The 27,818-nt window shown below is 42.0% G+C and overlaps 87 pseudogenes; all 87 read left to right on the forward strand.

The window, feature by feature from the left end:
- The first annotated feature begins 46 nt into the window (after positions 1-46).
- LOC134594444 (5S ribosomal RNA) lies at positions 47-165 on the forward strand (annotated as a pseudogene).
- Positions 166-390: 225 nt separating this feature from the next.
- Positions 391-509, forward strand: LOC134596651 (5S ribosomal RNA; annotated as a pseudogene).
- A 225-nt stretch (positions 510-734) lies between these two features.
- Positions 735-853, forward strand: LOC134598419 (5S ribosomal RNA; annotated as a pseudogene).
- A 134-nt stretch (positions 854-987) lies between these two features.
- On the forward strand, positions 988-1,106 carry LOC134591198 (5S ribosomal RNA; annotated as a pseudogene).
- Positions 1,107-1,331: 225 nt separating this feature from the next.
- LOC134596595 (5S ribosomal RNA) lies at positions 1,332-1,450 on the forward strand (annotated as a pseudogene).
- A 225-nt stretch (positions 1,451-1,675) lies between these two features.
- Positions 1,676-1,794, forward strand: LOC134598207 (5S ribosomal RNA; annotated as a pseudogene).
- A 377-nt stretch (positions 1,795-2,171) lies between these two features.
- LOC134591210 (5S ribosomal RNA) lies at positions 2,172-2,290 on the forward strand (annotated as a pseudogene).
- A 134-nt stretch (positions 2,291-2,424) lies between these two features.
- Positions 2,425-2,543, forward strand: LOC134596652 (5S ribosomal RNA; annotated as a pseudogene).
- Positions 2,544-2,768: 225 nt separating this feature from the next.
- LOC134597083 (5S ribosomal RNA) lies at positions 2,769-2,887 on the forward strand (annotated as a pseudogene).
- A 174-nt stretch (positions 2,888-3,061) lies between these two features.
- LOC134595982 (5S ribosomal RNA) lies at positions 3,062-3,180 on the forward strand (annotated as a pseudogene).
- A 134-nt stretch (positions 3,181-3,314) lies between these two features.
- On the forward strand, positions 3,315-3,433 carry LOC134595767 (5S ribosomal RNA; annotated as a pseudogene).
- Positions 3,434-3,820: 387 nt separating this feature from the next.
- On the forward strand, positions 3,821-3,939 carry LOC134595301 (5S ribosomal RNA; annotated as a pseudogene).
- Positions 3,940-4,073: 134 nt separating this feature from the next.
- LOC134588031 (5S ribosomal RNA) lies at positions 4,074-4,192 on the forward strand (annotated as a pseudogene).
- A 316-nt stretch (positions 4,193-4,508) lies between these two features.
- LOC134588838 (5S ribosomal RNA) lies at positions 4,509-4,627 on the forward strand (annotated as a pseudogene).
- A 560-nt stretch (positions 4,628-5,187) lies between these two features.
- Positions 5,188-5,306, forward strand: LOC134597901 (5S ribosomal RNA; annotated as a pseudogene).
- A 134-nt stretch (positions 5,307-5,440) lies between these two features.
- On the forward strand, positions 5,441-5,559 carry LOC134594607 (5S ribosomal RNA; annotated as a pseudogene).
- Positions 5,560-5,693: 134 nt separating this feature from the next.
- On the forward strand, positions 5,694-5,812 carry LOC134595939 (5S ribosomal RNA; annotated as a pseudogene).
- Positions 5,813-5,946: 134 nt separating this feature from the next.
- Positions 5,947-6,065, forward strand: LOC134587852 (5S ribosomal RNA; annotated as a pseudogene).
- Positions 6,066-6,199: 134 nt separating this feature from the next.
- Positions 6,200-6,318, forward strand: LOC134597102 (5S ribosomal RNA; annotated as a pseudogene).
- Positions 6,319-6,452: 134 nt separating this feature from the next.
- On the forward strand, positions 6,453-6,571 carry LOC134594968 (5S ribosomal RNA; annotated as a pseudogene).
- Positions 6,572-6,796: 225 nt separating this feature from the next.
- LOC134591223 (5S ribosomal RNA) lies at positions 6,797-6,915 on the forward strand (annotated as a pseudogene).
- Positions 6,916-7,383: 468 nt separating this feature from the next.
- Positions 7,384-7,502, forward strand: LOC134594255 (5S ribosomal RNA; annotated as a pseudogene).
- A 134-nt stretch (positions 7,503-7,636) lies between these two features.
- LOC134595951 (5S ribosomal RNA) lies at positions 7,637-7,755 on the forward strand (annotated as a pseudogene).
- Positions 7,756-7,980: 225 nt separating this feature from the next.
- Positions 7,981-8,099, forward strand: LOC134596897 (5S ribosomal RNA; annotated as a pseudogene).
- Positions 8,100-8,324: 225 nt separating this feature from the next.
- Positions 8,325-8,443, forward strand: LOC134591234 (5S ribosomal RNA; annotated as a pseudogene).
- A 134-nt stretch (positions 8,444-8,577) lies between these two features.
- On the forward strand, positions 8,578-8,696 carry LOC134598083 (5S ribosomal RNA; annotated as a pseudogene).
- A 134-nt stretch (positions 8,697-8,830) lies between these two features.
- LOC134591246 (5S ribosomal RNA) lies at positions 8,831-8,949 on the forward strand (annotated as a pseudogene).
- A 134-nt stretch (positions 8,950-9,083) lies between these two features.
- LOC134589440 (5S ribosomal RNA) lies at positions 9,084-9,202 on the forward strand (annotated as a pseudogene).
- Positions 9,203-9,336: 134 nt separating this feature from the next.
- On the forward strand, positions 9,337-9,455 carry LOC134591258 (5S ribosomal RNA; annotated as a pseudogene).
- A 134-nt stretch (positions 9,456-9,589) lies between these two features.
- LOC134594245 (5S ribosomal RNA) lies at positions 9,590-9,708 on the forward strand (annotated as a pseudogene).
- A 134-nt stretch (positions 9,709-9,842) lies between these two features.
- LOC134595561 (5S ribosomal RNA) lies at positions 9,843-9,961 on the forward strand (annotated as a pseudogene).
- Positions 9,962-10,095: 134 nt separating this feature from the next.
- On the forward strand, positions 10,096-10,214 carry LOC134591270 (5S ribosomal RNA; annotated as a pseudogene).
- Positions 10,215-10,348: 134 nt separating this feature from the next.
- Positions 10,349-10,467, forward strand: LOC134595950 (5S ribosomal RNA; annotated as a pseudogene).
- A 134-nt stretch (positions 10,468-10,601) lies between these two features.
- On the forward strand, positions 10,602-10,720 carry LOC134591282 (5S ribosomal RNA; annotated as a pseudogene).
- A 225-nt stretch (positions 10,721-10,945) lies between these two features.
- On the forward strand, positions 10,946-11,064 carry LOC134594177 (5S ribosomal RNA; annotated as a pseudogene).
- A 134-nt stretch (positions 11,065-11,198) lies between these two features.
- On the forward strand, positions 11,199-11,317 carry LOC134587820 (5S ribosomal RNA; annotated as a pseudogene).
- A 225-nt stretch (positions 11,318-11,542) lies between these two features.
- On the forward strand, positions 11,543-11,651 carry LOC134589408 (5S ribosomal RNA; annotated as a pseudogene).
- A 225-nt stretch (positions 11,652-11,876) lies between these two features.
- On the forward strand, positions 11,877-11,995 carry LOC134591293 (5S ribosomal RNA; annotated as a pseudogene).
- A 225-nt stretch (positions 11,996-12,220) lies between these two features.
- LOC134589525 (5S ribosomal RNA) lies at positions 12,221-12,339 on the forward strand (annotated as a pseudogene).
- A 134-nt stretch (positions 12,340-12,473) lies between these two features.
- Positions 12,474-12,592, forward strand: LOC134591305 (5S ribosomal RNA; annotated as a pseudogene).
- Positions 12,593-12,726: 134 nt separating this feature from the next.
- On the forward strand, positions 12,727-12,845 carry LOC134591317 (5S ribosomal RNA; annotated as a pseudogene).
- Positions 12,846-12,979: 134 nt separating this feature from the next.
- LOC134589138 (5S ribosomal RNA) lies at positions 12,980-13,098 on the forward strand (annotated as a pseudogene).
- A 134-nt stretch (positions 13,099-13,232) lies between these two features.
- On the forward strand, positions 13,233-13,351 carry LOC134597731 (5S ribosomal RNA; annotated as a pseudogene).
- Positions 13,352-13,576: 225 nt separating this feature from the next.
- Positions 13,577-13,695, forward strand: LOC134596735 (5S ribosomal RNA; annotated as a pseudogene).
- Positions 13,696-13,829: 134 nt separating this feature from the next.
- LOC134595962 (5S ribosomal RNA) lies at positions 13,830-13,948 on the forward strand (annotated as a pseudogene).
- Positions 13,949-14,082: 134 nt separating this feature from the next.
- Positions 14,083-14,201, forward strand: LOC134588665 (5S ribosomal RNA; annotated as a pseudogene).
- Positions 14,202-14,335: 134 nt separating this feature from the next.
- Positions 14,336-14,454, forward strand: LOC134598301 (5S ribosomal RNA; annotated as a pseudogene).
- A 134-nt stretch (positions 14,455-14,588) lies between these two features.
- Positions 14,589-14,707, forward strand: LOC134597743 (5S ribosomal RNA; annotated as a pseudogene).
- A 134-nt stretch (positions 14,708-14,841) lies between these two features.
- On the forward strand, positions 14,842-14,960 carry LOC134597689 (5S ribosomal RNA; annotated as a pseudogene).
- A 225-nt stretch (positions 14,961-15,185) lies between these two features.
- On the forward strand, positions 15,186-15,304 carry LOC134588608 (5S ribosomal RNA; annotated as a pseudogene).
- Positions 15,305-16,106: 802 nt separating this feature from the next.
- On the forward strand, positions 16,107-16,225 carry LOC134587782 (5S ribosomal RNA; annotated as a pseudogene).
- Positions 16,226-16,359: 134 nt separating this feature from the next.
- LOC134588721 (5S ribosomal RNA) lies at positions 16,360-16,478 on the forward strand (annotated as a pseudogene).
- Positions 16,479-16,612: 134 nt separating this feature from the next.
- LOC134587862 (5S ribosomal RNA) lies at positions 16,613-16,731 on the forward strand (annotated as a pseudogene).
- A 134-nt stretch (positions 16,732-16,865) lies between these two features.
- LOC134595973 (5S ribosomal RNA) lies at positions 16,866-16,984 on the forward strand (annotated as a pseudogene).
- A 134-nt stretch (positions 16,985-17,118) lies between these two features.
- LOC134595401 (5S ribosomal RNA) lies at positions 17,119-17,237 on the forward strand (annotated as a pseudogene).
- A 134-nt stretch (positions 17,238-17,371) lies between these two features.
- On the forward strand, positions 17,372-17,490 carry LOC134597660 (5S ribosomal RNA; annotated as a pseudogene).
- A 225-nt stretch (positions 17,491-17,715) lies between these two features.
- LOC134595985 (5S ribosomal RNA) lies at positions 17,716-17,834 on the forward strand (annotated as a pseudogene).
- Positions 17,835-17,968: 134 nt separating this feature from the next.
- Positions 17,969-18,087, forward strand: LOC134597471 (5S ribosomal RNA; annotated as a pseudogene).
- A 134-nt stretch (positions 18,088-18,221) lies between these two features.
- LOC134598302 (5S ribosomal RNA) lies at positions 18,222-18,340 on the forward strand (annotated as a pseudogene).
- Positions 18,341-18,474: 134 nt separating this feature from the next.
- On the forward strand, positions 18,475-18,593 carry LOC134597754 (5S ribosomal RNA; annotated as a pseudogene).
- A 134-nt stretch (positions 18,594-18,727) lies between these two features.
- LOC134597690 (5S ribosomal RNA) lies at positions 18,728-18,846 on the forward strand (annotated as a pseudogene).
- Positions 18,847-19,071: 225 nt separating this feature from the next.
- LOC134597924 (5S ribosomal RNA) lies at positions 19,072-19,190 on the forward strand (annotated as a pseudogene).
- Positions 19,191-19,902: 712 nt separating this feature from the next.
- Positions 19,903-20,021, forward strand: LOC134589019 (5S ribosomal RNA; annotated as a pseudogene).
- A 225-nt stretch (positions 20,022-20,246) lies between these two features.
- LOC134595997 (5S ribosomal RNA) lies at positions 20,247-20,365 on the forward strand (annotated as a pseudogene).
- A 134-nt stretch (positions 20,366-20,499) lies between these two features.
- Positions 20,500-20,618, forward strand: LOC134596429 (5S ribosomal RNA; annotated as a pseudogene).
- Positions 20,619-20,752: 134 nt separating this feature from the next.
- LOC134591329 (5S ribosomal RNA) lies at positions 20,753-20,871 on the forward strand (annotated as a pseudogene).
- Positions 20,872-21,005: 134 nt separating this feature from the next.
- Positions 21,006-21,124, forward strand: LOC134591342 (5S ribosomal RNA; annotated as a pseudogene).
- A 134-nt stretch (positions 21,125-21,258) lies between these two features.
- LOC134596802 (5S ribosomal RNA) lies at positions 21,259-21,377 on the forward strand (annotated as a pseudogene).
- Positions 21,378-21,511: 134 nt separating this feature from the next.
- LOC134596430 (5S ribosomal RNA) lies at positions 21,512-21,630 on the forward strand (annotated as a pseudogene).
- A 134-nt stretch (positions 21,631-21,764) lies between these two features.
- Positions 21,765-21,883, forward strand: LOC134595873 (5S ribosomal RNA; annotated as a pseudogene).
- A 134-nt stretch (positions 21,884-22,017) lies between these two features.
- On the forward strand, positions 22,018-22,136 carry LOC134594679 (5S ribosomal RNA; annotated as a pseudogene).
- Positions 22,137-22,513: 377 nt separating this feature from the next.
- LOC134591353 (5S ribosomal RNA) lies at positions 22,514-22,632 on the forward strand (annotated as a pseudogene).
- A 134-nt stretch (positions 22,633-22,766) lies between these two features.
- On the forward strand, positions 22,767-22,885 carry LOC134591365 (5S ribosomal RNA; annotated as a pseudogene).
- Positions 22,886-23,019: 134 nt separating this feature from the next.
- Positions 23,020-23,138, forward strand: LOC134591376 (5S ribosomal RNA; annotated as a pseudogene).
- Positions 23,139-23,272: 134 nt separating this feature from the next.
- On the forward strand, positions 23,273-23,391 carry LOC134591388 (5S ribosomal RNA; annotated as a pseudogene).
- A 134-nt stretch (positions 23,392-23,525) lies between these two features.
- LOC134596008 (5S ribosomal RNA) lies at positions 23,526-23,644 on the forward strand (annotated as a pseudogene).
- Positions 23,645-24,112: 468 nt separating this feature from the next.
- On the forward strand, positions 24,113-24,231 carry LOC134591400 (5S ribosomal RNA; annotated as a pseudogene).
- A 225-nt stretch (positions 24,232-24,456) lies between these two features.
- Positions 24,457-24,575, forward strand: LOC134591411 (5S ribosomal RNA; annotated as a pseudogene).
- Positions 24,576-24,709: 134 nt separating this feature from the next.
- On the forward strand, positions 24,710-24,828 carry LOC134598157 (5S ribosomal RNA; annotated as a pseudogene).
- A 225-nt stretch (positions 24,829-25,053) lies between these two features.
- LOC134591423 (5S ribosomal RNA) lies at positions 25,054-25,172 on the forward strand (annotated as a pseudogene).
- Positions 25,173-25,396: 224 nt separating this feature from the next.
- LOC134597657 (5S ribosomal RNA) lies at positions 25,397-25,515 on the forward strand (annotated as a pseudogene).
- Positions 25,516-25,649: 134 nt separating this feature from the next.
- Positions 25,650-25,768, forward strand: LOC134591435 (5S ribosomal RNA; annotated as a pseudogene).
- A 225-nt stretch (positions 25,769-25,993) lies between these two features.
- Positions 25,994-26,112, forward strand: LOC134596500 (5S ribosomal RNA; annotated as a pseudogene).
- A 559-nt stretch (positions 26,113-26,671) lies between these two features.
- LOC134587675 (5S ribosomal RNA) lies at positions 26,672-26,790 on the forward strand (annotated as a pseudogene).
- Positions 26,791-26,924: 134 nt separating this feature from the next.
- LOC134591447 (5S ribosomal RNA) lies at positions 26,925-27,043 on the forward strand (annotated as a pseudogene).
- Positions 27,044-27,267: 224 nt separating this feature from the next.
- Positions 27,268-27,386, forward strand: LOC134595185 (5S ribosomal RNA; annotated as a pseudogene).
- Positions 27,387-27,520: 134 nt separating this feature from the next.
- Positions 27,521-27,639, forward strand: LOC134597718 (5S ribosomal RNA; annotated as a pseudogene).
- Positions 27,640-27,818: the final 179 nt, after the last annotated feature.

Here is a 27,818-nt window from a genome sequence, read left to right on the forward strand (position 1 = left end):
GTTTGATATTCTACCAACATAAGTGAGATCGCATTCTCTTAATTTCACTTACGGCCATACCAGTCTGAAAATGCCTGATCTCGTTAGATCTCGGAAGCCATTCAGACTCGGGCCTGGTTAGTACTTGTATGGGAGACCAACTAGGAACCTCAGGTGCCGTAAGCTTTTGTTTATTTCTTTTTTGCATTATGATGTCATAATCAGACCACTTTTTTCCCTATGGGAGACCAACTAGGAACCTCAGGTGCCGTAAGCTTTTGTTTATTTCTTTTTTGCATTATGATGTCATAATCAGACCACTTTTTTCCCTATCCAGAAGCGTCTTGTCTTTTGTCGCAACCAGAGTTTGATATTCTACCAACATTAGCGAGATCGCATTCTCTTAGTTTCACTTACGGCCATACCAGTCTGAAAATGCCTGATCTCGTCAGATCTCGGAAGCCATCCAGACTCAGGCCTGGTTAGTACTTGTATGGGAGACCAACTAGGAACCTCAGGTGCCGTAAGCTTTTGTTTATTTCTTTTTTGCATTATGATGTCATAATCAGACCACGTTTTTCCCTATGGGAGACCAACTAGGAACCTCAGGTGCCGTAAGCTTTTGTTTATTTCTTTTTTGCATTATGATGTCATAATCAGACCACTTTTTTCCCTATCCAGAAGCGTCTTGTCTTTTGTCGCAACCAGAGTTTGATATTCTACCAACATTAGCGAGATCGCATTCTCTGAATTTCACTTACGGCCATATCAGTCTGAAAATGCCTGATCTCGTCAAATCTCGGAAGCCATCCAGACTCGGGCCTGGTTAGTACTTGTATGGGAGACCAACTAGGAACCTCAGGTGCCGTAAGCTTTTGTTTATTTATTTTTTGCATTATGATGTCATAATCAGACCACTTTTTTCCCTATCCAGAAGCGTCTTGTCTTTTGTCGCAACCAGAGTTTGATATTCTACCAACATTAGCGAGATCGCATTCACTTAATTTCACTTACGGCCATACCAGTCTGAAAATGCCTGATCTCGTCAGATCTCGGAAGCCATCCAGACTCGGGCCTGGTTAGTACTTGTATGGGAGACCAACTAGGAACCTCAGGTGCCGTAAGCTTTTGTTTATTTCTTTTTTGCATTATGATGTCATAATCAGACCACTTTTTTCCCTATGGGAGACCAACTAGGAACCTCAGGTGCCGTAAGCTTTTGTTTATTTCTTTTTTGCATTATGATGTCATAATCAGACCACTTTTTTCCCTATCCAGAAGCGTCTTGTCTTTTGTCGCAACCAGAGTTTCATATTCTACCAACATTAGCGAGATCACATTCTCTTAATTTCACTTACGGCCATACCAGTCTGAAAATGCCTGATCTCGTCAGATGTCGGAAGCCATCCAGACTTGGGCCTGGTTAGTACTTGTATGGGAGACCAACTAGGAACCTCAGGTGCCGTAAGCTTTTGTTTATTTCTTTTTTGCATTATGATGTCATAATCAGACCACTTTTTTCCCTATGGGAGACCAACTAGGAACCTCAGGTGCCGTAAGCTTTTGTTTATTTCTTTTTTGCATTATGATGTCATAATCAGACCACTTTTTTCCCTATCCAGAAGCGTCTTGTCTTTTGTCGCAACCAGAGTTTGATATTCTACCAACATTAGCGAGATCGCATTCTCTTAATTTCACTTACGGCTATACCAGTCTGAAAATGCTTGATCTCATCAGATCTCGGAAGCCATCCAGACTCGGGCCTGGTTAGTACTTGTATGGGAGACCAACTAGGAACCTCAGGTGCAGTAAGCTTTTGTTTATTTCTTTTTTGCATTATGATGTCATAATCAGACCACTTTTTTCCCTATCCAGAAGCGTCTTGTCTTTTGTCGCAACCAGAGTTTGATATTCTACCAACATTAGTGAGATCACATTCTCTTAATTTCCCTTACGGCCATACCAGTCTGAAAATGTCAGATCTCGGAAGCCATCCAGACTCGGGCTTGGTTAGTACTTGTATGGGAGACCAACTAGGAACCTCAGGTGCCGTAAGCTTTTGTTTATTTCTTTTTTGCATTATGATGTCATAATCAGACCACTTTTTTCCCTATCCAGAAGCGTCTTGTCTTTTGTCGCAACCAGAGTTTGATATTCTACCAACATTAGCGAGATCGCATTCTCTTAATTTCACTTACGGCCATACCAGTCTGAAAATGCCTGATCTCGTCAGATCTCGGAAGCCATCCAGACTCGGGCCTGGTTAGTACTTGTATGGGAGACCAACTAGGAACCTCAGGTGCCGTAAGCTTTTGTTTGTTTCTTTTTTGCATTATGATGTCATAATCAGACCACTTTTTTCCCTATCCAGAAGCGTCTTGTCTTTTGTCGCAACCAGAGTTTGATATTCTACCAACATTAGCGAGATCGCATTCTCTTAATTTCACTTACGGCCATACCAGTCTGAAAATGCCTGATCTCGTCAGATCTCGGAAGCCATCCAGACTCAGGCCTGGTTAGTACTTGTATGGGAGACCAACTAGGAACCTCAGGTGCCGTAAGCTTTTGTTTATTTCTTTTTTGCATTATGATGTCATAATCAGACCACGTTTTTCCCTATGGGAGACCAACTAGGAACCTCAGGTGCCGTAAGCTTTTGTTTATTTCTTTTTTGCATTATGATGTCATAATCAGACCACTTTTTTCCCTATCCAGAAGCGTCTTGTCTTTTGTCGCAACCAGAGTTTGATATTCTACCAACATTAGCGAGATCGCATTCTCTTAATTTCACTTACGGCTATACCAGTCTGAAAATGCCTGATCTCATCAGATCTCGGAAGCCATCCAGACTCGGGCCTGGTTAGTACTTGTATGGGAGACCAACTAGGAAACTCAGGTGCAGTAAGCTTTTGTTTATTTCTTTTTTGCATTATGATGTCATAATCAGACCACTTTTTTCCCTATCCAGAAGCGTCTTGTCTTTTGTCGCAACCAGAGTTTGATATTCTACCAACATTAGTGAGATCACATTCTCTTAATTTCTCTTAATTTCTCTTAATTTCTCTTAATTTCTCTTAATTTCCCTTACGGCCATACCAGTCTGAAAATGCCTGATCTCGTCAGATCTCGGAAGCCATCCAGACTCGGGCTTGGTTAGTACTTGTATGGGAGACCAACTAGGAACCTCAGGTGCCGTAAGCTTTTGTTTATTTCTTTTTTGCATTATGATGTCATAATCAGACCACTTTTTTCCCTATCCAGAAGCGTCTTGTCTTTTGTCGCAACCAGAGTTTGATATTCTACCAACATTAGCGAGATCGCATTCTCTTAATTTCACTTACGGCCATACCAGTCTGAAAATGCCTGATCTCGTCAGATCTCGGAAGCCATCCAGACTCGGGCCTGGTTAGTACTTGTATGGGAGACCAACTAGGAACCTCAGGTGCCGTAAACTTTTGTTTATTTCTTTTTTGCATTATGATGTCATAATCAGACCACTTTTTTCCCTATCCAGAAGCGTCTTGTCTTTTGTCGCAACCAGAGTTTGATATTCTACCAACATTAGCGAGATCGCATTCTCTTAATTTCACTTACGGCCATACCAGTCTGAAAATGCCTGATCTCGGCAGATCTCGGAAGCCATCCAGACTCGGGTCTGGTTAGTACTTGTATGGGAGACCGACTAGGAACCTAATGTGCCGTAAGCTTTTGTTTATTTCTTTTTTGCATTATGATGTCATAATCAGACCACTTTTTTCCCTATCCAGAAGCGTCTTGTCTTTTGTCGCAACCAGAGTTTGATATTCTACCAACATTAGCGAGATCGCATTCTCTTAATTTCACTTACGGCCATACCAGTCTGAAAATGCCTGATCTCGTCAGATCTCGGAATCCATCCAGACTCGGGCCTGGTTAGTACTTGTATGGGAGACCAACTAGGAACCTCAGGTGCCGTAAGCTTTTGTTTATTTCTTTTTTGCATTATGATGTCATAATCAGACCACTTTTTTCCCTATCCAGAAGCATCTTGTCTTTTGTCGCAACCAGAGTTTGATATTCTACCAACATTAACGAGATCGCATTCTCTTAATTTCGCTTACGGCCATACCAGTCTGAAAATGCCTGATCTCGTCAGATCTCGGAAGCCATCCAGATTTGGGCCTGGTTAGTACTTGTATGGGAGACCAACTAGGAACCTCAGGTGCCGTAAGCTTTTGTTTATTTATTTTTTGCATTATGATGTCATAATCAGACCACTTTTTTCCCTATGGGAGACCAACTAGGAACCTCAGGTGCCGTAAGCTTTTGTTTATTTATTTTTTGCATTATGGTGTCATAATCAGACCACTTTTTTCCCTATGGGAGACCAACTAGGAACCTCAGGTGCCGTAAGCTTTTGTTTATTTATTTTTTGCATTATGATGTCATAATCAAACCACTTTTTTCCCTATCCAGAAGCGTCTTGTCTTTTGTCGCAACCAGAGTTTGATATTCTACCAACATTAGCGAGATCGCATTCTCGTAATTTCACTTACGGCCATACCAGTCTGAAAATGACTGATCTCGTCAGATCTCGTAAGCCATCCAGACTCGGGTCTGGTTAGTACTTGTATGGGAGACCAACTAGGAACCTCAGGTGCCGTAAGCTTTTGTTTATTTCTTTTTTGCATTATGATGTCATAATCAGACCACTTTTTTCCCTATGGGAGACCAACTAGGAACCTCAGGTGCCGTAAGCTTTTGTTTATTTCTTTTTTGCATTATGATGTCATAATCAGACCACTTTTTTCCCTATCCAGAAGCGTCTTGTCTTTTGTCGCAACCAGAGTTTGATATTCTACCAACAGTAGCGAGATCGCATTCTCTTAATTTCACTTACGGCCATACCAGTCTGAAAATGTCAGATCTCGGAAACCATCCAGACTCGAACCTGGTTAGTACTTGTATGGGAGACCAACTAGGAACCTCAGGTGCCGTAAGCTTTTGTTTATTTCTTTTTTGCATTATGATGTCATAATCAGACCACTTTTTTCCCTATGGGAGACCAACTAGGAACCTCAGGTGCCGTAAGCTTTTGTTTATTTCTTTTTTTGCATTATGATGTCATAATCAGACCACTTTTTTCCCTATCCAGAAGCGTCTTGTCTTTTGTCGCAACCAGAGTTTGATATTCTACCAACATTAGCGAGATCGCATTCTCTTAATTTCACCTACGGCCATACCAGTCTGAAAATGCCTGATCTCGTCAGATCTCGGAAGCCATCCAGACTCGGGTCTGGTTAGTACTTGTATGGGAGACCAACTAGGAACCTCAGGTGCCGTAAGCTTTTGTTTATTTCTTTTTTGCATTATGATGTCATAATCAGACCACTTTTTTCCCTATCCAGAAGCGTCTTGTCTTTTGTCGCAACCAGAGTTTGATATTCTACCAACATTAGCGAGATCGCATTCTCTTAATTTCCCTTACGGCCATACCAGTCTGAAAATGCCTGATCTCGTCAGATCTCGGAAGCCATCCAGACTCGGGCCTGGTTAGTACTTGTATGGGAGACCAACTAGGAACCTCAGGTGCCGTAAGCTTTTGTTTATTTCTTTTTTGCATTATGATGTCATAATCAGACCACTTTTTTCCCTATCCAGAAGCGTCTTGTCTTTTGTCGCAACCAGAGTTTGATATTCTACCAACATTAGCGAGATCGCATTCTCTTAATTTCACTTACGGCCATACCAGTCTGAAAATGCCTGATCTCATCAGATCTCGGAAGCCATCCAGACTCGGGCCTGGTTAGTACTTGTATGGGAGACCAACTAGGAACCTCAGGTGCCGTAAGCTTTTGTTTATTTCTTTTTTGCATTATGATGTCATAATCAGACCACTTTTTTCAGTATCCAGAAGCGTCTTGTCTTTTGTCGCAACCAGAGTTTGATATTCTACCAACATTAGCGAGATCGCATTCTCTTAGTTTCACTTACGGCCATACCAGTCTGAAAATGCCTGATCTCGTCAGATCTCGGAAGCCATCCAGACTCGGGTCTGGTTAGTACTTGTATGGGAGACCGACTAGGAACCTCATGTGCCGTAAGCTTTTGTTTATTTCTTTTTTGCAATATGATGTCATAATCAGACCACTTTTTTCCCTATCCAGAAGCGTCTTGTCTTTTGTCGCAACCAGAGTTTGATATTCTACCAACATTAGCGAGATCGCATTCTCTTAATTTCACTTACGGCCATACCAGTCTGAAAATGCCTGATCTCGTCAGGTCTCGGAATCCATCCAGACTCGGGCCTGGTTAGTACTTGTATGGGAGACCAACTAGGAACCTCAGGTGCCGTAAGCTTTTGTTTATTTCTTTTTTGCATTATGATGTCATAATCAGACCACTTTTTTCCCTATCCAGAAGCATCTTGTCTTTTGTCGCAACCAGAGTTTGATATTCTACCAACATTAACGAGATCGCATTCTCTTAATTTCGCTTACGGCCATACCAGTCTGAAAATGCCTGATCTCGTCAGATCTCGGAAGCCATCCAGACTTGGGCCTGGTTAGTACTTGTATGGGAGACCAACTAGGAACCTCAGGTGCCGTAAGCTTTTGTTTATTTCTTTTTTGCATTATGATGTCATAATCAGACCACTTTTTTCCCTATGGGAGACCAACTAGGAACCTCAGGTGCCGTAAGCTTTTGTTTATTTATTTTTTGCATTATGATGTCATAATCAGACCACTTTTTTCCCTATCCAGAAGCGTCTTGTCTTTTGTCGCAACCAGAGTTTGATATTCTACCAACATTAGCGAGATCGCATTCTCGTAATTTCACTTACGGCCATACCAGTCTGAAAATGCCTGATCTCGTCAGATCTCGGAAGCCATCCAGACTCGGGCCTGGTTAGTACTTGTATGGGAGACCAACTAGGAACCTCAGGTGCCGTAAGCTTTTGTTTATTTCTTTTTTGCATTATGATGTCATAATCAGACCACTTTTTTCCCTATCCAGAAGCGTCTTGTCTTTTGTCGCAACCAGAGTTTGATATTCTACCAACATTAGCGAGATCGCATTCTCTTAATTTCACTTACGGCCATAACAGTCTGAAAATGTCAGATCTCGGAAGCCATCCAGACTCGAGCCTGGTTAGTACTTGTATGGGAGACCAACTAGGAACCTCAGGTGCCGTAAGCTTTTGTTTATTTCTTTTTTGCATTATGATGTCATAATCAGACCACTTTTTTCCCTATGGGAGACCAACTAGGAACCTCAGGTGCCGTAAGCTTTTGTTTATTTCTTTTTTGCATTATGATGTCATAATCAGACCACTTTTTTCCCTATCCAGAAGCGTCTTGTCTTTTGTCGCAACCAGAGTTTGATATTCTACCAACATTAGCGAGATCGCATTCTCTTAATTTCACTTATGGCCATACCAGTCTGAAAATGCCTGATCTCATCAGATCTCGGAAGCCATCCAGACTCGGGCCTGGTTAGTACTTGTATGGGAGACCAACTAGGAACCTCAGGTGCCGTAAGCTTTTGTTTATTTCTTTTTTGCATTATGATGTCATAATCAGACCACTTTTTTCCCTATCCAGAAGCGTCTTGTCTTTTGTCGCAACCAGAGTTTGATATTCTACCAACATTAGCGAGATTGCATTCTCTTAATTTCACTTACGGCCATACCAGTCTGAAAATGCGTGATCTCGTCAGATCTCGGAAACCATCCAGACTCGGGCCTGGTTAGTACTTGTATGGGAGACCAACTAGGAACCTCAGGTGCCGTAAGCTTTTGTTTATTTCTTTTTTGCATTATGATGTCATAATCAGACCACTTTTTTCCCTATGGGAGACCAACTAGGAACCTCAGGTGCCGTAAGCTTTTGTTTATTTCTTTTTTGCATTATGATGTCATAATCAGACCACTTTTTTCCCTATCCAGAAGCATCTTGTCTTTTGTCGCAACCAGAGTTTGATATTCTACCAACATTAACGAGATCGCATTCTCTTAATTTCGCTTACGGCCATACTAGTCTGAAAATGCCTGATCTCGTCAGATCTCGGAAGCCATCCAGACTTGGGCCTGGTTAGTACTTGTATGGGAGACCAACTAGGAACCTCAGGTGCCGTAAGCTTTTGTTTATTTCTTTTTTGCATTATGATGTCATAATCAGACCACTTTTTTCCCTATGGGAGACCAACTAGGAACCTCAGGTGCCGTAAGCTTTTGTTTATTTATTTTTTGCATTATGATGTCATAATCAAACCACTTTTTTCCCTATCCAGAAGCGTCTTGTCTTTTGTCGCAACCAGAGTTTGATATTCTACCAACATTAGCGAGATCGCATTCTCGTAATTTCACTTACGGCCATACCAGTCTGAAAATGCCTGATCTCGTCAGATCTCGGAAGCCATCCAGACTCGGGCCTGGTTAGTACTTGTATGGGAGACCAACTAGGAACCTCAGGTGCCGTAAGCTTTTGTTTATTTCTTTTTTGCATTATGATGTCATAATCAGACCACTTTTTTCCCTATCCAGAAGCGTCTTGTCTTTTGTCGCAACCAGAGTTTGATATTCTACCAACATTAGCGAGATCGCATTCTCTTAATTTCACTTATGGCCATACCAGTCTGAAAATACCTGATCTCGTCAAATCTCGGAATCCATCCAGACTCGGGCCTGGTTAGTACTTGTATGGGAGACCAACTAGGAACCTCAGGTGCCGTAAGCTTTTGTTTATTTCTTTTTTGCATTATGATGTCATAATCAGACCACTTTTTTCCCTATCCAGAAGCGTCTTGTCTTTTGTCGCAACCAGAGTTTGATATTCTACCAACATTAGCGAGATCGCATTCTCTTAATTTCACTTACGGCCATACCAGTCTGAAAATGCCTGATCTCGTCAGATCTCGGAAGCCATCCAGACTCGGGCCTGGTTAGTACTTGTATGGGAGACCAACTAGGAACCTCAGGTGCCGTAAGCTTTTGTTTATTTCTTTTTTGCATTATGATGTCATAATCAGACCACTTTTTTCCCTATCCAGAAGCGTCTTGTCTTTTGTCGCAACCAGAGTTTGATATTCTACCAACATTAGCGAGATCGCATTCTCTTAGTTTCACTTACGGCCATACCAGTCTGAAAATGCCTGATCTCGTCAGATCTCGGAAACCATCCAGACTCGGGCCTGGTTAGTACTTGTATGGGAGACCAACTAGGAACCTCAGGTGCCGTAAGCTTTTGTTTATTTCTTTTTTGCATTATGATGTCATAATCAGACCACTTTTTTCCCTATCCAGAAGCGTCTTGTCTTTTGTCGCAACCAGAGTTTGATATTCTACCAACATTAGCGAGATCGCATTCTCTTAATTTCACTTACGGCCATACCAGTCTGAAAATGCCTGATCTCGTCAGATCTCGGAAGCCATCCAGACTCGGGCCTGGTTAGTACTTGTATGGGAGACCAACTAGGAACCTCAGGTGCCGTAAGCTTTTGTTTATTTCTTTTTTGCATTATGATGTCATAATCAGACCACTTCTTTCCCTATCCAGAAGCGTCTTGTCTTTTGTCGCAACCAGAGTTTGATATTCTACCAACATTAGCGAGATCGCATTCTCTTAATTTGATTTACGGCCATACCAGTCTGAAAATGCCTGATCTCATCAGATCTCGGAAGCCATCCAGACTCGGGCCTGGTTAGTACTTGTATGGGAGACCAACTAGGAACCTCAGGTGCCGTAAGCTTTTGTTTATTTCTTTTTTGCATTATGATGTCATAATCAGACCACTTTTTTCCCTATCCAGAAGCGTCTTGTCTTTTGTCGCAACCAGAGTTTGATATTCTACCAACATTAGCGAGATCGCATTCTCTTAATTTCACTTACGGCCATACCAGTCTGAAAATGCCTGATTTCGTCAGATCTCGGAAGCCATCCAGACTCGGGCCTGGTTAGTACTTGTATGGGAGACCAACTAGGAACCTCAGGTGCCGTAAGCTTTTGTTTATTTCTTTTTTGCATTATGATGTCATAATCAGACCACTTTTTTCCCTATCCAGAAGCGTCTTGTCTTTTGTCGCAACCAGAGTTTGATATTCTACCAACATTAGCGAGATCGCATTCTCTTAATTTCACTTACGGCCATACCAGTCTGAAAATGCCTGATCTCGTCAGATCTCGGAAGCCATCCAGACTCGGGCCTGGTTAGTACTTGTATGGGAGACCAACTAGGAACCTCAGGTGCCGTAAGCTTTTGTTTATTTCTTTTTTGCATTATGATGTCATAATCAGACCACTTTTTTCCCTATCCAGAAGCGTCTTGTCTTTTGTCGCAACCAGAGTTTGATATTCTACCAACATTAGCGAGATCGCATTCTCTTAATTTCACTTACGGCCATACCAGTCTGAAAATGCCTGATCTCATCAGATCTCGGAAGCCATCCAGACTCGGGCCTGGTTAGTACTTGTATGGGAGACCAACTAGGAACCTCAGGTGCCGTAAGCTTTTGTTTATTTCTTTTTTGCATTATGATGTCATAATCAGACCACTTTTTTCCCTATCCAGAAGCGTCTTGTCTTTTGTCGCAACCAGAGTTTGATATTCTACCAACATTAGCGAGATCGCATTCTCTTAATTTCACTTACGGCCATACCAGTCTGAAAATGCCTGATCTCGTCAGATCTCGGAAGCCATCCAGACTCGGGCCTGGTTAGTACTTGTATGGGAGACCAACTAGGAACCTCAGGTGCCGTAAGCTTTTGTTTATTTCTTTTTTGCATTATGATGTCATAATCAGACCACTTTTTTCCCTATGGGAGACCAACTAGGAACCTCAGGTGCCGTAAGCTTTTGTTTATTTCTTTTTTGCATTATGATGTCATAATCAGACCACTTTTTTCCCTATCCAGAAGCGTCTTGTCTTTTGTCGCAACCAGAGTTTGATATTCTACCAACATTAGCGAGATCGCATTCTCTTAATTTCACTTACGGCCATACCAGTCTGAAAATGCCTGATCTCATCAGATCTCGGAAGCCATCCAGACTTGGGCCTGGTTAGTACTTGTATGGGAGACCAACTAGGAACCTCAGGTGCCGTAAGCTTTTGTTTATTTCTTTTTTGCATTATGATGTCATAATCAGACCACTTTTTTCCCTATCCAGAAGCGTCTTGTCTTTTGTCGCAACCAGAGTTTGATATTCTACCAAAATTAGCGAGATCGCATTCTCTTAATTTCACTTACGGCCATACCAGTCTGAAAATGCCTGATCTCGTCAGATCTTGGAAGCCATCCAGACTCGGGCCTGGTTAGTACTTGTATGGGAGACCAACTAGGAACCTCAGATGCCGTAAGCTTTTGTTTATTTCTTTTTTGCATTATGATGTCATAATCAGACCACTTTTTTCCCTATGGGAGACCAACTAGGAACCTCAGGTGCCGTAAGCTTTTGTTTATTTCTTTTTTGCATTATGATGTCATAATCAGACCACTTTTTTCCCTATCCAGAAGCATCTTGTCTTTTGTCGCAACCAGAGTTTGATATTCTACCAACATTAACGAGATCGCATTCTCTTAATTTCACTTACGGCCATACCAGTCTGAAAATGCCAGATCTCGGAAGCCATCCAGACTTGGGCCTGGTTAGTACTTGTATGGGAGACCAACTAGGAACCTCAGGTGCCGTAAGCTTTTGTTTATTTCTTTTTTGCATTATGATGTCATAATCAGACCACTTTTTTCCCTATGGGAGACCAACTAGGAACCTCAGGTGCCGTAAGCTTTTGTTTATTTCTTTTTTGCATTATGATGTCATAATCAGACCACTTTTTTCCCTATCCAGAAGCGTCTTGTCTTTTGTCGCAACCAGAGTTTGATATTCTACCAACATTAGCGAGATCGCATTCTCTTAATTTCACTTACGGCCATACCAGTCTGAAAATGCCTGATCTCGTCAGATCTCGGAAGCCATCCAGACTCGGGCCTGGTTAGTACTTGTATGGGAGACCAACTAGGAACCTCAGGTGCCGTAAGCTTTTGTTTATTTCTTTTTTGCATTATGATGTCATAATCAGACCACTTTTTTCCCTATGGGAGACCAACTAGGAACCTCAGGTGCCGTAAGCTTTTGTTTATTTCTTTTTTGCATTATGATGTCATAATCAGACCACTTTTTTCCCTATCCAGAAGCGTCTTGTCTTTTGTCGCAACCAGAGTTTGATATTCTACCAACATTAGCGAGATCGCATTCTCTTAATTTCCCTTACGGCCATACCAGTCTGAAAATGCCTGATCTCATCAGATCTCGGAAGCCATCCAGACTCGGGCCTGGTTAGTACTTGTATGGGAGACCAACTAGGAACCTCAGGTGCCGTAAGCTTTTGTTTATTTCTTTTTTGCATTATGATGTCATAATCAGACCACTTTTTTCCCTATCCAGAAGCGTCTTGTCTTTTGTCGCAACCAGAGTTTGATATTCTACCAACATTAGCGAGATCGCATTCTCTTAATTTCACTTACGGCCATACCAGTCTGAAAATGCCTGATCTCGTCAGATCTCGGAAGCCATCCAGACTCGGGCCTGGTTAGTACTTGTATGGGAGACCAACTAGGAACCTCAGGTGCCGTAAGCTTTTGTTTATTTCTTTTTTGCATTATGATGTCATAATCAGACCACTTTTTTCCCTATCCAGAAGCGTCTTGTCTTTTGTCGCAACCAGAGTTTGATATTCTACCAACATTAGCGAGATCGCATTCTCTTAATTTCACTTACGGCCATACCAGTCTGAAAATGCCTGATCTCGTCAGATCTCGGAAGCCATCCAGACTCGGGCCTGGTTAGTACTTGTATGGGAGACCAACTAGGAACCTCAGGTGCCGTAAGCTTTTGTTTATTTCTTTTTTGCATTATGATGTCATAATCAGACCACTTTTTTCCCTATCCAGAAGCGTCTTGTCTTTTGTCGCAACCAGAGTTTGATATTCTACCAACATTAGCGAGATCGCATTCTCTTAATTTCCCTTACGGCCATACCATTCTGAAAATGCCTGATCTTGTCAGATATCGGAAGCCATCCAGACTCGGGCCTGGTTAGTACTTGTATGGGAGACCAACTAGGAACCTCAGGTGCCGTAAGCTTTTGTTTATTTCTTTTTTGCATTATGATGTCATAATCAGACCACTTTTTTCCCTATCCAGAAGCGTCTTGTCTTTTGTCGCAACCAGAGTTTGATATTCTACCAACATTAACGAGATCGCATTCTCTTAATTTCACTTACGGCCATACCAGTCTGAAAATGCCTGATCTCGTCAGATCTCGGAAGCCATCCAGACTTGGGCCTGGTTAGTACTTGTATGGGAGACCAACTAGGAACCTCAGGTGCCGTAAGCTTTTGTTTATTTCTTTTTTGCATTATGATGTCATAATCAGACCACTTTTTTCCCTATGGGAGACCAACTAAGAACCTCAGGTGCCGTAAGCTTTTGTTTATTTCTTTTTTGCATTATGATGTCATAATCAGACCACTTTTTTCCCTATCCAGAAGCGTCTTGTCTTTTGTCGCAACCAGAGTTTGATATTCTACCAACATTAGCGAGATCGCATTCTCTTTATTTCCCTTACGTCCATACCAGTCTGAAAATGCCTGATCTCGTCAGATCTCGGAAGCCATCCAGACTTGGGCCTGGTTAGTACTTGTATGGGAGACCAACTAGGAACCTCAGGTGCCGTAAGCTTTTGTTTATTTCTTTTTTGCATTATGATGTCATAATCAGACCACTTTTTTCCCTATCCAGAAGCGTCTTGTCTTTTGTCGCAACCAGAGTTTGATATTCTACCAACATTAGCGAGATCGCATTCTCTTAATTTCACTTACGGCCATACCAGTCTGAAAATGCCTGATCTCATCAGATCTCGGAAGCCATCCAGACTCGGGCCTGGTTAGTACTTGTATGGGAGACCAACTAGGAACCTCAGGTGCCGTAAGCTTTTGTTTATTTCTTTTTTGCATTATGATGTCATAATCAGACCACTTTTTTCCCTATCCAGAAGCGTCTTGTCTTTTGTCGCAACCAGAGTTTGATATTCTACCAACATTAGCGAGATCGCATTCTCTTAATTTCACTTACGGCCATACCAGTCTGAAAATGCCTGATCTCATCAGATCTCGGAAGCCATCCAGACTCGGACCTTGTTAGTACTTGTATGGGAGACCAACTAGGAACCTCAGGTGCAGTAAGCTTTTGTTTATTTATTTTTTGCATTATGATGTTATAATCAGACCACTTTTTTCCCTATCCAGAAGCGTCTTGTCTTTTGTCGCAACCAGAGTTTGATATTCTACCAACATTAGCGAGATCGCATTTTCTTAATTTCACTTACGGCAATACCAGTCTGAAAATGCCTGATCTCGTCAGATCTCGGAAGCCATCCAGACTCGGGCCTGCTTAGTATTTGTATGGGAGACCAATTAGGAACCTCAGGTGCCGTAAGCTTTTGTTTATTTCTTTTTTGCATTATGATGTCATAATCAGACCACTTTTTTCCCTATCCAGAAGCATCTTGTCTTTTGTCGCAACCAGAGTTTGATATTCTACCAACATTAACGAAATCGCATTCTCTTAATTTCACTTACGGCCATACCAGTCTGAAAATGCCTGATCTCGTCAGATCTCGGAAGCCATCCAGACTTGGGCCTGGTTAGTACTTGTATGGGAGACCAACTAGGAACCTCAGGTGCCGTAAGCTGTTGTTTATTTATTTTTTGCATTATGATGTCATAATCAGACCACTTTTTTCCCTATCCAGAAGCGTCTTGTCTTTTGTCGCAACCAGAGTTTGATATTCTACCAACATTAGCGAGATCGCATTCTCTTAATTTCACTTACGGCCATACCAGTCTGAAAATGCCTGATATCGTCAGATCTCGGAAGCCATCCAGACTCGGGCCTGGTTAGTACTTGTATGGGAGACCAACTAGGAACCTCAGGTGCCGTAAGCTTTTGTTTATTTCTTTTTTGCATTATGATGTCATAATCAGACCACTTTTTTCCCTATGGGAGACTAACTAAGAACCTCAGGTGCCGTAAGCTTTTGTTTATTTATTTTTTGCATTATGATGTCATAATCAGACCACTTTTTTCCCTATCCAGAAGCGTCTTGTCTTTTGTCGCAACCAGAGTTTGATATTCTACCAACATTAGCGAGATCGCATTCTCTTAATTTCCCTTACGGCCATACCAGTCTGAAAATGCCTGATCTCGTCAGATCTCGGAAGCCATCCAGAATCAGGCCTGGTTAGTACTTGTATGGGAGACCAACTAGGAACCTCAGGTGCCGTAAGTTTTGTTTATTTCTTTTTTGCATTATGATGTCATAATCAGACCACTTTTTTCCCTATCCAGAAGCGTCTTGTCTTTTGTCGCAACCAGAGTTTGATATTCTACCAACATTAGCGAGATCGCATTCTCTTAATTTCACTTACGGCCATGCCAGTCTGAAAATGCCAGATCTCGGAAGCCATCCAGACTCGGGCCTGGTTAGTACTTGTATGGGAGACCAACTAGGAACCTCAGGTGCCGTAAGCTTTTGTTTATTTCTTTTTTGCATTATGATGTCATAATCAGACAACTTTTTTCCCTATGGGAGACCAACTAGGAACCTCAGGTGCCGTAAGCTTTTGTTTATTTCTTTTTTGCATTATGATGTCATAATCAGACCACTTTTTTCCCTATCCAGAAGCGTCTTGTCTTTTGTCGCAACCAGAGTTTGATATTCTACCAACAGTAGCGAGATCGCATTCTCTTAATTTCACTTACGGCCATACCAGTCTGAAAATGTCAGATCTCGGAAGCCATCCAGACTCGAGCCTGGTTAGTACGTGTATGGGAGACCAACTAGGAACCTCAGGTGCCGTAAGCTTTTGTTTATTTCTTTTTTGCATTATGATGTCATAATCAGACCACTTTTTTCCCTATGGGAGACCAACTAGGAACCTCAGGTGCCGTAAGCTTTTGTTTATTTCTTTTTTTGCATTATGATGTCATAATCAGACCACTTTTTTCCCTATCCAGAAGCGTCTTGTCTTTTGTCGCAACCAGAGTTTGATATTCTACCAACATTAGCGAGATCGCATTCTCTTAATTTCACCTATGGCCATACCAGTCTGAAAATGCCTGATCTCGTCAGATCTCGGAAGCCATCCAGACTCGGGTCTGGTTAGTACTTGTATGGGAGACCAACTAGGAACCTCAGGTGCCGTAAGCTTTTGTTTATTTCTTTTTTGCCTTATGATGTCATAATCAGACCACTTTTTTCCCTATCCAGAAGCGTCTTGTCTTTTGTCGCAACCAGAGTTTGATATTCTACCAACATTAGCGAGATCGCATTCTCTTAATTTCACTTACGGCCATACCAGTCTGAAAATGCCTGATCTCATCAGATCTCGGAAGCCATCCAGACTCGGGCCTGGTTAGTACTTGTATGGGAGACCAACTAGGAACCTCAGGTGCCGTAAGATTTTGTTTATTTCTTTTTTGCATTATGATGTCATAATCAGACCACTTTTTTCAGTATCCAGAAGCGTCTTGTCTTTTGTCGCAACCAGAGTTTGATATTCTACCAACATTAGCGAGATCGCATTCTCTTAGTTTCACTTACGGCCATACCAGTGTGAAAATGCCTGATCTCGTCAGATCTCGGAAGCCATCCAGACTCGGGTCTGGTTAGTACTTGTATGGGAGACCGACTAGGAACCTCAGGTGCTGTAAGCTTTTGTTTATTTCTTTTTTGCATTATGATGTCATAATCAGACCACTTTTTTCCCTATCCAGAAGCGTCTTGTCTTTTGTCGCAACCAGAGTTTGATATTCTACCAACATTAGCGAGATCGCATTCTCTTAATTTCACTTACGGCCATACCAGTCTGAAAATGCCTGATCTCATCAGATCTCGGAAGCCATCCAGACTCGGGCCTGGTTAGTACTTGTATGGGAGACCAACTAGGAACCTCAGGTGCCGTAAGCTTTTGATTATTTCTTTTTTGCATTATGATGTCATAATCAGACCACTTTTTTAACTATCCAGAAGCGTCTTGTCTTTTGTCGCAACCAGAGTTTGATATTCTACCAACATTAGCGAGATCGCATTCTCTTAATTTCACTTACGGCCATACCAGTCTGACAATGCCTGATCTCATCAGATCTCGGAAGCCATCCAGACTCGGACCTGGTTAGTACTTGTATGGGAGACCAACTAGGAACTTCAGGTGCCGTAAGCTTTTGTTTATTTCTTTTTTGCATTATGATGTCATAATCAGACCACTTTTTTCCCTATCCAGAAGCTTCTTGTCTTTTGTCGCAACCAGAGTTTGATATTCTACCAACATTAACGAGATCGCATTCTCTTAATTTCACTTACGGCCATACCAGTCTGAAAATGCCTGATGTCGTCAGATCTCGGAAGCCATCCAGACTTGGGCCTGGTTAGTACTTGTATGGGAGACCAACTAGGAACCTCAGGTGCCGTAAGCTTTTGTTTATTTCTTTTTTGCATTATGATGTCATAATCAGACCACTTTTTTCCCTATGGGAGACCAACTAAGAACCTCAGGTGCCGTAAGCTTTTGTTTATTTCTTTTTTGCATTATGATGTCATAATCAGACCACTTTTTTCCCTATCCAGAAGCGTCTTGTCTTTTGTCGCAACCAGAGTTTGATATTCTACCAACATTAGCGAGATCGCATTCTCTTAATTTCACTTACGGCCATACCAGTCTGAAAATGCCTGATCTCATCAGATCTCGGAAGCCATCCAGACTCGGGCCTGGTTAGTACTTGTATGGGAGACCAACTAGGAACCTCAGGTGCCGTAAGCTTTTGTTTATTTCTTTTTTGCATTATGATGTCATAATCAGACCACTTTTTTCCCTATCCAGAAGCGTCTTGTCTTTTGTCGCAACCAGAGTTTGATATTCTACCAACATTAGCGAGATCGCATTCTCTTAATTTCACTTACGGCCATACCAGTCTGAAAATGCCTGATCTCATCAGATCTCGGAAGCCATCCAGACTCGGACCTGGTTAGTACTTGTATGGGAGACCAACTAGGAACCTCAGGTGCAGTAAGCTTTTGTTTATTTCTTTTTTGCATTATGATGTTATAATCAGACCACTTTTTTCCCTATCCAGAAGCGTCTTGTCTTTTGTCGCAACCAGAGTTTGATATTCTACCAACATTAGCGAGATCGCATTTTCTTAATTTCACTTACGGCAATACCAGTCTGAAAATGCCTGATCTCGTCAGATCTCGGAAGCCATCCAGACTCGGGCCTGCTTAGTATTTGTATGGGAGACCAATTAGGAACCTCAGGTGCCGTAAGCTTTTGTTTATTTCTTTTTTGCATTATGATGTCATAATCAGACCACTTTTTTCCCTATCCAGAAGCATCTTGTCTTTTGTCGCAACCAGAGTTTGATATTCTACCAACATTAACGAAATCGCATTCTCTTAATTTCACTTACGGCCATACCAGTCTGAAAATGCCTGATCTCGTCAGATCTCGGAAGCCATCCAGACTTGGGCCTGGTTAGTACTTGTATGGGAGACCAACTAGGAACCTCAGGTGCCGTAAGCTGTTGTTTATTTATTTTTTGCATTATGATGTCATAATCAGACCACTTTTTTCCCTATCCAGAAGCGTCTTGTCTTTTGTCGCAACCAGAGTTTGATATTCTACCAACATTAGCGAGATCGCATTCTCTTAATTTCACTTACGGCCATACCAGTCTGAAAATGCCTGATATCGTCAGATCTCGGAAGCCATCCAGACTCGGGCCTGGTTAGTACTTGTATGGGAGACCAACTAGGAACCTCAGGTGCCGTAAGCTTTTGTTTATTTCTTTTTTGCATTATGATGTCATAATCAGACCACTTTTTTCCCTATGGGAGACCAACTAAGAACCTCAGGTGCCGTAAGCTTTTGTTTATTTATTTTTTGCATTATGATGTCATAATCAGACCACTTTTTTCCCTATCCAGAAGCGTCTTGTCTTTTGTCGCAACCAGAGTTTGATATTCTACCAACATTAGCGAGATCGCATTCTCTTAATTTCCCTTACGGCCATACCAGTCTGAAAATGCCTGATCTCGTCAGATCTCGGAAGCCATCCAGAATCGGGCCTGGTTAGTACTTGTATGGGAGACCAACTAGGAACCTCAGGTGCCGTAAGCTTTTGTTTATTTCTTTTTTGCATTATGATGTCATAATCAGACCACTTTTTTCCCTATCCAGAAGCGTCTTGTCTTTTGTCGCAACCAGAGTTTGATATTCTACCAACATTAGCGAGATCGCATTCTCTTAATTTCACTTACGGCCATGCCAGTCTGAAAATGCCAGATCTCGGAAGCCATCCAGACTCGGGCCTGGTTAGTACTTGTATGGGAGACCAACTAGGAACCTCAGGTGCCGTAAGCTTTTGTTTATTTCTTTTTTGCATTATGATGTCATAATCAGACCACTTTTTTCCCTATCCAGAAGCGTCTTGTCTTTTGTCGCAACCAGAGTTTGATATTCTACCAACAGTAGCGAGATCGCATTCTCTTAATTTCACTTACGGCCATACCAGTCTGAAAATGTCAGATCTCGGAAGCCATCCAGACTCGAGCCTGGTTAGTACTTGTATGGGAGACCAACTAGGAACCTCAGGTGCCGTAAGCTTTTGTTTATTTCTTTTTTGCATTATGATGTCATAATCAGACCACTTTTTTCCCTATGGGAGACCAACTAGGAACCTCAGGTGCCGTAAGCTTTTGTTTATTTCTTTTTTTGCATTATGATGTCATAATCAGACCACTTTTTTCCCTATCCAGAAGCGTCTTGTCTTTTGTCGCAACCAGAGTTTGATATTCTACCAACATTAGCGAGATCGCATTCTCTTAATTTCACCTATGGCCATACCAGTCTGAAAATGCCTGATCTCGTCAGATCTCGGAAGCCATCCAGACTCGGGTCTGGTTAGTACTTGTATGGGAGACCGACTAGGAACCTCATGTGCCGTAAGCTTTTGTTTATTTCTTTTTTGCATTATGATGTCATAATCAGACCACTTTTTTCCCTATGGGAGACCAACTAGGAACCTCAGGTGCCGTAAGCTTTTGTTTATTTCTTTTTTGCATTATGATGTCATAATCAGACCACTTTTTTCCCTATCCAGAAGCGTCTTGTCTTTTGTCGCAACCAGAGTTTGATATTCTACCAACATTAGCGAGATCGCATTCTCTTAATTTCACTTACGGCCATACCAGTCTGAAAATGCCTGATCTCATCAGATCTCGGAAGCCATCCAGACTCGGGCCTGGTTAGTACTTGTATGGGAGACCAACTAGGAACCTCAGGTGCCGTAAGCTTTTGTTTATTTCTTTTTTGCATTATGATGTCATAATCAGACCACTTTTTTCCCTATCCAGAAGCGTCTTGTCTTTTGTCGCAACCAGAGTTTGATATTCTACCAACATTAGCGAGATCGCATTCTCTTAATTTCACTTACGGCCATACCAGTCTGAAAATGCCTGATCTTGTCAGATCTCGGAAGCCATCCAGACTCGGGCCTGGTTAGTACTTGTATGGGAGACCAACTAGGAACCTCAGGTGCCGTAAGCTTTTGTTTATTTCTTTTTTGCATTATGATGTCATAATCAGACCACTTTTTTCCCTATCCAGAAGCGTCTTGTCTTTTGTCGCAACCAGAGTTTGATATTCTACCAACATTAGCGAGATCGCATTCTCTTAATTTCACTTACGGCCATACCAGTCTGAAAATGCCTGATCTCGTCAGATCTCGGAAGCCATCCAGACTCGGGCCTGGTTAGTACTTGTATGGGAGACCAACTAGGAACCTCAGGTGCCGTAAGCTTTTGTTTATTTCTTTTTTGCATTATGATGTCATAATCAGACCACTTTTTTCCCTATCCAGAAGCGTCTTGTCTTTTGTCGCAACCAGAGTTTGATATTCTACCAACATTAGCGAGATCGCATTCTCTTAATTTCACTTACGGCCATACCAGTCTGAAAATGCCTGATCTCGTCAGATCTCGGAAGCCATCCAGACTCGGGCCTGGTTAGTACTTGTATGGGAGACCAACTAGGAACCTCAGGTGCCGTAAGCTTTTGTTTATTTCTTTTTTGCATTATGATGTCATAATCAGACCACTTTTTTCCCTATCCAGAAGCGTCTTGTCTTTTGTCGCAACCAGAGTTTGATATTCTACCAACATTAGCGAGATCGCATTCTCTTAATTTCACTTACGGCCATACCAGTCTGAAAATGCCTGATCTCGTCAGATCTCGGAAGCCATCCAGACTCGGCCCTGGTTAGTACTTGTATGGGAGACCAACTAGGAACCTCAGGTGCCGTAAGCTTTTGTTTATTTCTTTTTTGCATTATGATGTCATAATCAGACCACTTTTTTCCCTATCCAGAAGCGTCTTGTCTTTTGTCGCAACCAGAGTTTGATATTCTACCAACATTAGCGAGATCGCATTCTCTTAATTTCACTTACGGCCATACCAGTCTGAAAATGCCTGATCTTGTCAGATCTCGGAAGCCATCCAGACTCGGGCCTGGTTAGTACTTGTATGGGAGACCAACTAGGAACCTCAGGTGCCGTAAGCTTTTGTTTATTTCTTTTTTGCATTATGATGTCATAATCAGACCACTTTTTTCCCTATCCAGAAGCGTCTTGTCTTTTGTCGCAACCAGAGTTTGATATTCTACCAACATTAGCGAGATCGCATTCTCTTAATTTCACTTACGGCCATACCAGTCTGAAAATGCCTGATCTCGTCAGATCTCGGAAGCCATCCAGACTCGGGTCTGGTTAGTACTTGTATGGGAGACCAACTAGGAACCTCAGGTGCCGTAAGCTTTTGTTTATTTCTTTTTTGCATTATGATGTCATAATCAGACCACTTTTTTCCCTATCCAGAAGCGTCTTGTCTTTTGTCGCAACCAGAGTTTGATATTCTACCAACATTAGCGAGATCGCATTCTCTTTATTTCACTTACGGCCATGCCAGTCTGAAAATGCCTGATCTCATCAGATCTCGGAAGCCATCCAGACTCGGGCCTGGTTAGTACTTGTATGGGAGACCAACTAGGAACCTCAGGTGCCGTAAGCTTTTGTTTATTTCTTTTTTGCATTATGATGTCATAATCAGACCACTTTTTTCCCTATCCAGAAGCGTCTTGTCTTTTGTCGCAACCAGAGTTTGATATTCTACCAACATTAGCGAGATCGCATTCTCTTAATTTCACTTACGGCCATACCAGTCTGAAAATGCCAGATCTCGGAAGCCATCCAGACTCGGGCCTGGTTAGTACTTGTATGGGAGACCAACTAGGAACCTCAGGTGCCGTAAGCTTTTGTTTATTTCTTTTTTGCATTATGATGTCATAATCAGACCACTTTTTTCCCTATCCAGAAGCGTCTTGTCTTTTGTCGCAACCAGAGTTTGATATTCTACCAACATTAGCGAGATCGCATTCTCTTAATTTCACTTACGGCCATACCAGTCTGAAAATGCCTGATCTCGTCAGATCTCGGAAGCCATCCAGACTCGGGCCTGGTTAGTACTTGTATGGGAGACCAACTAGGAACCTCAGGTGCCGTAAGCTTTTGTTTATTTCTTTTTTGCATTATGATGTCATAATCAGACCACTTTTTTCCCTATCCAGAAGCGTCTTGTCTTTTGTCGCAACCAGAGTTTGATATTCTACCAACATTAGCGAGATCGCATTCTCTTAATTTCACTTACGGCCATACCAGTCTGAAAATGCCTGATCTCGTCAGATCTCGGAAGCCATCCAGACTCGGGCCTGGTTAGTACTTGTATGGGAGACCAACTAGGAACCTCAGGTGCCGTAAGCTTTTGTTTATTTCTTTTTTGCATTATGATGTCATAATCAGACCACTTTTTTCCCTATCCAGAAGCGTCTTGTCTTTTGTCGCAACCAGAGTTTGATATTCTACCAACATTAGCGAGATCGCATTCTCTTAATTTCACTTACGGCCATACCAGTCTGAAAATGCCTGATCTCGTCAGATCTCGGAAGCCATCCAGACTCGGGCCTGGTTAGTACTTGTATGGGAGACCAACTAGGAACCTCAGGTGCCGTAAGCTTTTGTTTATTTCTTTTTTGCATTATGATGTCATAATCAGACCACTTTTTTCCCTATCCAGAAGCGTCTTGTCTTTTGTCGCAACCAGAGTTTGATATTCTACCAACATTAGCGAGATCGCATTCTCTTAATTTCACTTACGGCCATACCAGTCTGAAAATGCCTGATCTCGTCAGATCTCGGAAGCCATCCAGACTCGGGCCTGGTTAGTACTTGTATGGGAGACCAACTAGGAACCTCAGGTGCCGTAAGCTTTTGTTTATTTCTTTTTTGCATTATGATGTCATAATCAGACCACTTTTTTCCCTATCCAGAAGCGTCTTGTCTTTTGTCGCAACCAGAGTTTGATATTCTACCAACATTAGCGAGATCGCATTCTCTTAATTTCACTTACGGCCATACCAGTCTGAAAATGCCTGATCTCATCAGATCTCGGAAGCCATCCAGACTCGGGCCTGGTTAGTACTTGTATGGGAGACCAACTAGGAACCTCAGGTGCCGTAAGCTTTTGTTTATTTCTTTTTTGCATTATGATGTCATAATCAGACCACTTTTTTCCCTATCCAGAAGCGTCTTGTCTTTTGTCGCAACCAGAGTTTGATATTCTACCAACATTAGCGAGATCGCATTCTCTTAATTTCACTTACGGCCATACCAGTCTGAAAATGCCAGATCTCGGAAGCCATCCAGACTCGGGCCTGGTTAGTACTTGTATGGGAGACCAACTAGGAACCTCAGGTGCCGTAAGCTTTTGTTTATTTCTTTTTTGCATTATGATGTCATAATCAGACCACTTTTTTCCCTATGGGAGACCAACTAGGAACCTCAGGTGCCGTAAGCTTTTGTTTATTTCTTTTTTGCATTATGATGTCATAATCAGACCACTTTTTTCCCTATCCAGAAGCGTCTTGTCTTTTGTCGCAACCAGAGTTTGATATTCTACCAACATTAGCGAGATCGCATTCTCTTAATTTCACTTACGGCCATACCAGTCTGAAAATGCCTGATCTCGTCAGATCTCGGAAGCCATCCAGACTCGGGCCTGGTTAGTACTTGTATGGGAGACCAACTAGGAACCTCAGGTGCCGTAAGCTTTTGTTTATTTCTTTTTTGCATTATGATGTCATAATCAGACCACTTTTTTCCCTATGGGAGACCAACTAGGAACCTCAGGTGCCGTAAGCGTTTGTTTATTTCTTTTTTGCATTATGATGTCATAATCAGACCACTTTTTTCCCTATCCAGAAGCGTCTTGTCTTTTGTCGCAACCAGAGTTTGATATTCTACCAACATTAGCGAGATCGCATTCTCTTAATTTCACTTACGGCCATACCAGTCTGAAAATGCCTGATCTCGTCAGATCTCGGAAGCCATCCAGACTCGGGCCTGGTTAGTACTTGTATGGGAGACCAACTAGGAACCTCAGGTGCCGTAAGCTTTTGTTTATTTCTTTTTTGCATTATGATGTCATAATCAGACCACTTTTTTCCCTATCCAGAAGCGTCTTGTCTTTTGTCGCAACCAGAGTTTGATATTCTACCAACATTAGCGAGATCGCATTCTCTTAATTTCACTTACGGCCATACCAGTCTGAAAATGCCTGATTTTGTCAGATCTCGGAAGCCATCCAGACTCGGGCCTGGTTAGTACTTGTATGGGAGACCAACTAGGAACCTCAGGTGCCGTAAGATTTTGTTTATTTCTGTTTTGCATTATGATGTCATAATCAGACCACTTTTTTCCCTATGGGAGACCAACTAGGAACCTCAGGTGCCGTAAGATTTTGTTTATTTCTTTTTTGCATTATGATGTCATAATCAGACCACTTTTTTCCCTATGCAGAAGCGTCTTGTCTTTTGTCGCAACCAGAGTTTGATATTCTACCAACATTAGCGAGATCGCATTCTCTTAATTTCACTTACGGCCATACCAGTCTGAAAATGCCTGATCTCGTCAGATCTCGGAAGCCATCCAGACTCGGGCCTGGTTAGTACTTGTATGGGAGACCAACTAGGAACCTCAGGTGCCGTAAGCTTTTGTTTATTTCTGTTTTGCATTATGATGTCATAATCAGACCACTTTTTTCCTATGGGAGACCAACTAGGAACCTCAGGTGCCGTAAGCTTTTGTTTATTTCTTTTTTGCATTATGATGTCATAATCAGACCACTTTTTTCCCAATCCAGAAGCGTCTTGTCTTTTGTCGCAACCAGAGTTTGATATTCTACCAACATTAGCGAGATCGCATTCTCTTAATTTCACTTGCGGCCATACCAGTCTGAAAATGCTTGATCTCGTCAGATCTCGGAATCCATCCAGACTCGGGCCTGGTTAGTACTTGTATGGGAGACCAACTAGGAACCTCAGGTGCCGTAAGCTTTTGTTTATTTCTTTTTTGCATTATGATGTCATAATCAGACCACTTTTTTCCCTATCCAGAAGCGTCTTGTCTTTTGTCGCAACCAGAGTTTGATATTCTACCAACATTAGCGAGATCGCATTCTCTTAATTTCACTTACGGCCATACCAGTCTGAAAATGCCTGATCTCGTCAGATCTCGGAAGCCATCCAGACTCGGGCCTGGTTAGTACTTGTATGGGAGACCAACTAGGAACCTCAGGTGCCGTAAGCTTTTGTTTATTTCTTTTTTGCATTATGATGTCATAATCAGACCACTTTTTTCCCTATGGGAGACCAACTAGGAACCTCAGGTGCCGTAAGCTTTTGTTTATTTCTTTTTTGCATTATGATGTCATAATCAGACCACTTTTTTCCCTATCCAGAAGCGTCTTGTCTTTTGTCGCAACCAGAGTTTGATATTCTACCAACATTAGCGAGATCGCATTCTCTTAATTTCACTTACGGCCATACCAGTCTGAAAATGCCTGATCTCATCAGATCTCGGAAGCCATCCAGACTCGGGCCTGGTTAGTACTTGTATGGGAGACCAACTAGGAACCTCAGGTGCCGTAAGTTTTTGTTTATTTCTTTTTTGCATTATGATGTCATAATCAGACCACTTTTTTCCCTATGGGAGACCAACTAGGAACCTCAGGTGCCGTAAGCTTTTGTTTATTTCTTTTTTGCATTATGATGTCATAATCAGACCACTTTTTTCCCTATCCAGAAGCGTCTTGTCTTTTGTCGCAACCAGAGTTTGATATTCTACCAACATTAGCGAGATCGCATTCTCTTAATTTCACTTACGGCCATACCAGTCTGAAAATGTCAGATCTCGGAAGCCATCCAGACTCGGGCCTGGTTAGTACTTGTATGGGAGACCAACTAGGAACCTCAGGTGCCGTAAGCTTTTGTTTATTTCTTTTTTGCATTATGATGTCATAATCAGACCACTTTTTTCCCTATGGGAGACCAACTAGGAACCTCAGGTGCCGTAAGATTTTGTTTATTTCTTTTTTGCATTATGATGTCATAATCAGACCACTTTTTTCCCAATCCAGAAGCGTCTTGTCTTTTGTCGCAACCAGAGTTTGATATTCTACCAACATTAGCGAGATCGCATTCTCTTAATTTCACTTGCGGCCATACCAGTCTGAAAATGCTTGATCTTGTCAGATCTCGGAAGCCATCCAGACTCGGGCCTGGTTAGTACTTGTATGGGAGACCAACTAGGAACCTCAGGTGCCGTAAGCTTTTGTTTATTTCTTTTTTGCATTATGATGTCATAATCAGACCACTTTTTTCCCTATCCAGAAGCGTCTTGTCTTTTGTCGCAACCAGAGTTTGATATTCTACCAACATTAGCGAGATCGCATTCTCTTCATTTCACTTACGGCCATACCAGTCTGAAAATGCCTGATCTCGTCAGATCTCGGAAGCCATCCAGACTCGGGCCTGGTTAGTACTTGTATGGGAGACCAACTAGGAACCTCAGGTGCCGTAAGCTTTTGTTTTTTCTTTTTTGCATTATGATGTCATAATCAGACCACTTTTTTCCCTATGGGAGACCAACTAGGAACCTCAGGTGCCGTAAGCTTTTGTTTATTTCTTTTTTGCATTATGATGTCATAATCAGACCACTTTTTTCCCTATCCAGAAGCGTCTTGTCTTTTGTCGCAACCAGAGTTTGATATTCTACCAACATTAGCGAGATCGCATTCTCTTAATTTCACTTACGGCCATACCAGTCTGAAAATGCCTGATCTCATCAGATCTCGGAAGCCATCCAGACTCGGGCCTGGTTAGTACTTGTATGGGAGACCAACTAGGAAACTCAGGTGCCGTAAGCTTTTGTTTATTTCTTTTTTGCATTATGATGTCATAATCAGACCACTTTTTTCCCTATCCAGAAGCGTCTTGTCTTTTGTCGCAACCAGAGTTTGATATTCTACCAACATTAGCGAGATTGCATTCTCTTAATTTCACTTACGGCCATGCCAGTCTGAAAATGCCTGATCTCATCAGATCTCGGAAGCCATCCAGACTCGGGCCTGGTTAGTGCTTGTATGGGAGACCAACTAGGAACCTCAGGTGCTGTAAGCTTTTGTTTATTTCTTTTTTGCATTATGATGTCATAATCAGACCACTTTTTTCCCTATCCAGAAGCGTCTTGTCTTTTGTCGCAACCAGAGTTTGATATTCTACCAACATTAGCGAGATCGCATTCTCTTAATTTCATTACGGCCATACCAGTCTGAAAATGCCAGATCTCGGAAGCCATC

Source organism: Pelobates fuscus, chromosome 2 (genome assembly GCF_036172605.1).
Source record: "Pelobates fuscus isolate aPelFus1 chromosome 2, aPelFus1.pri, whole genome shotgun sequence".
Taxonomy (NCBI): Eukaryota; Metazoa; Chordata; class Amphibia; order Anura; family Pelobatidae; genus Pelobates; species Pelobates fuscus.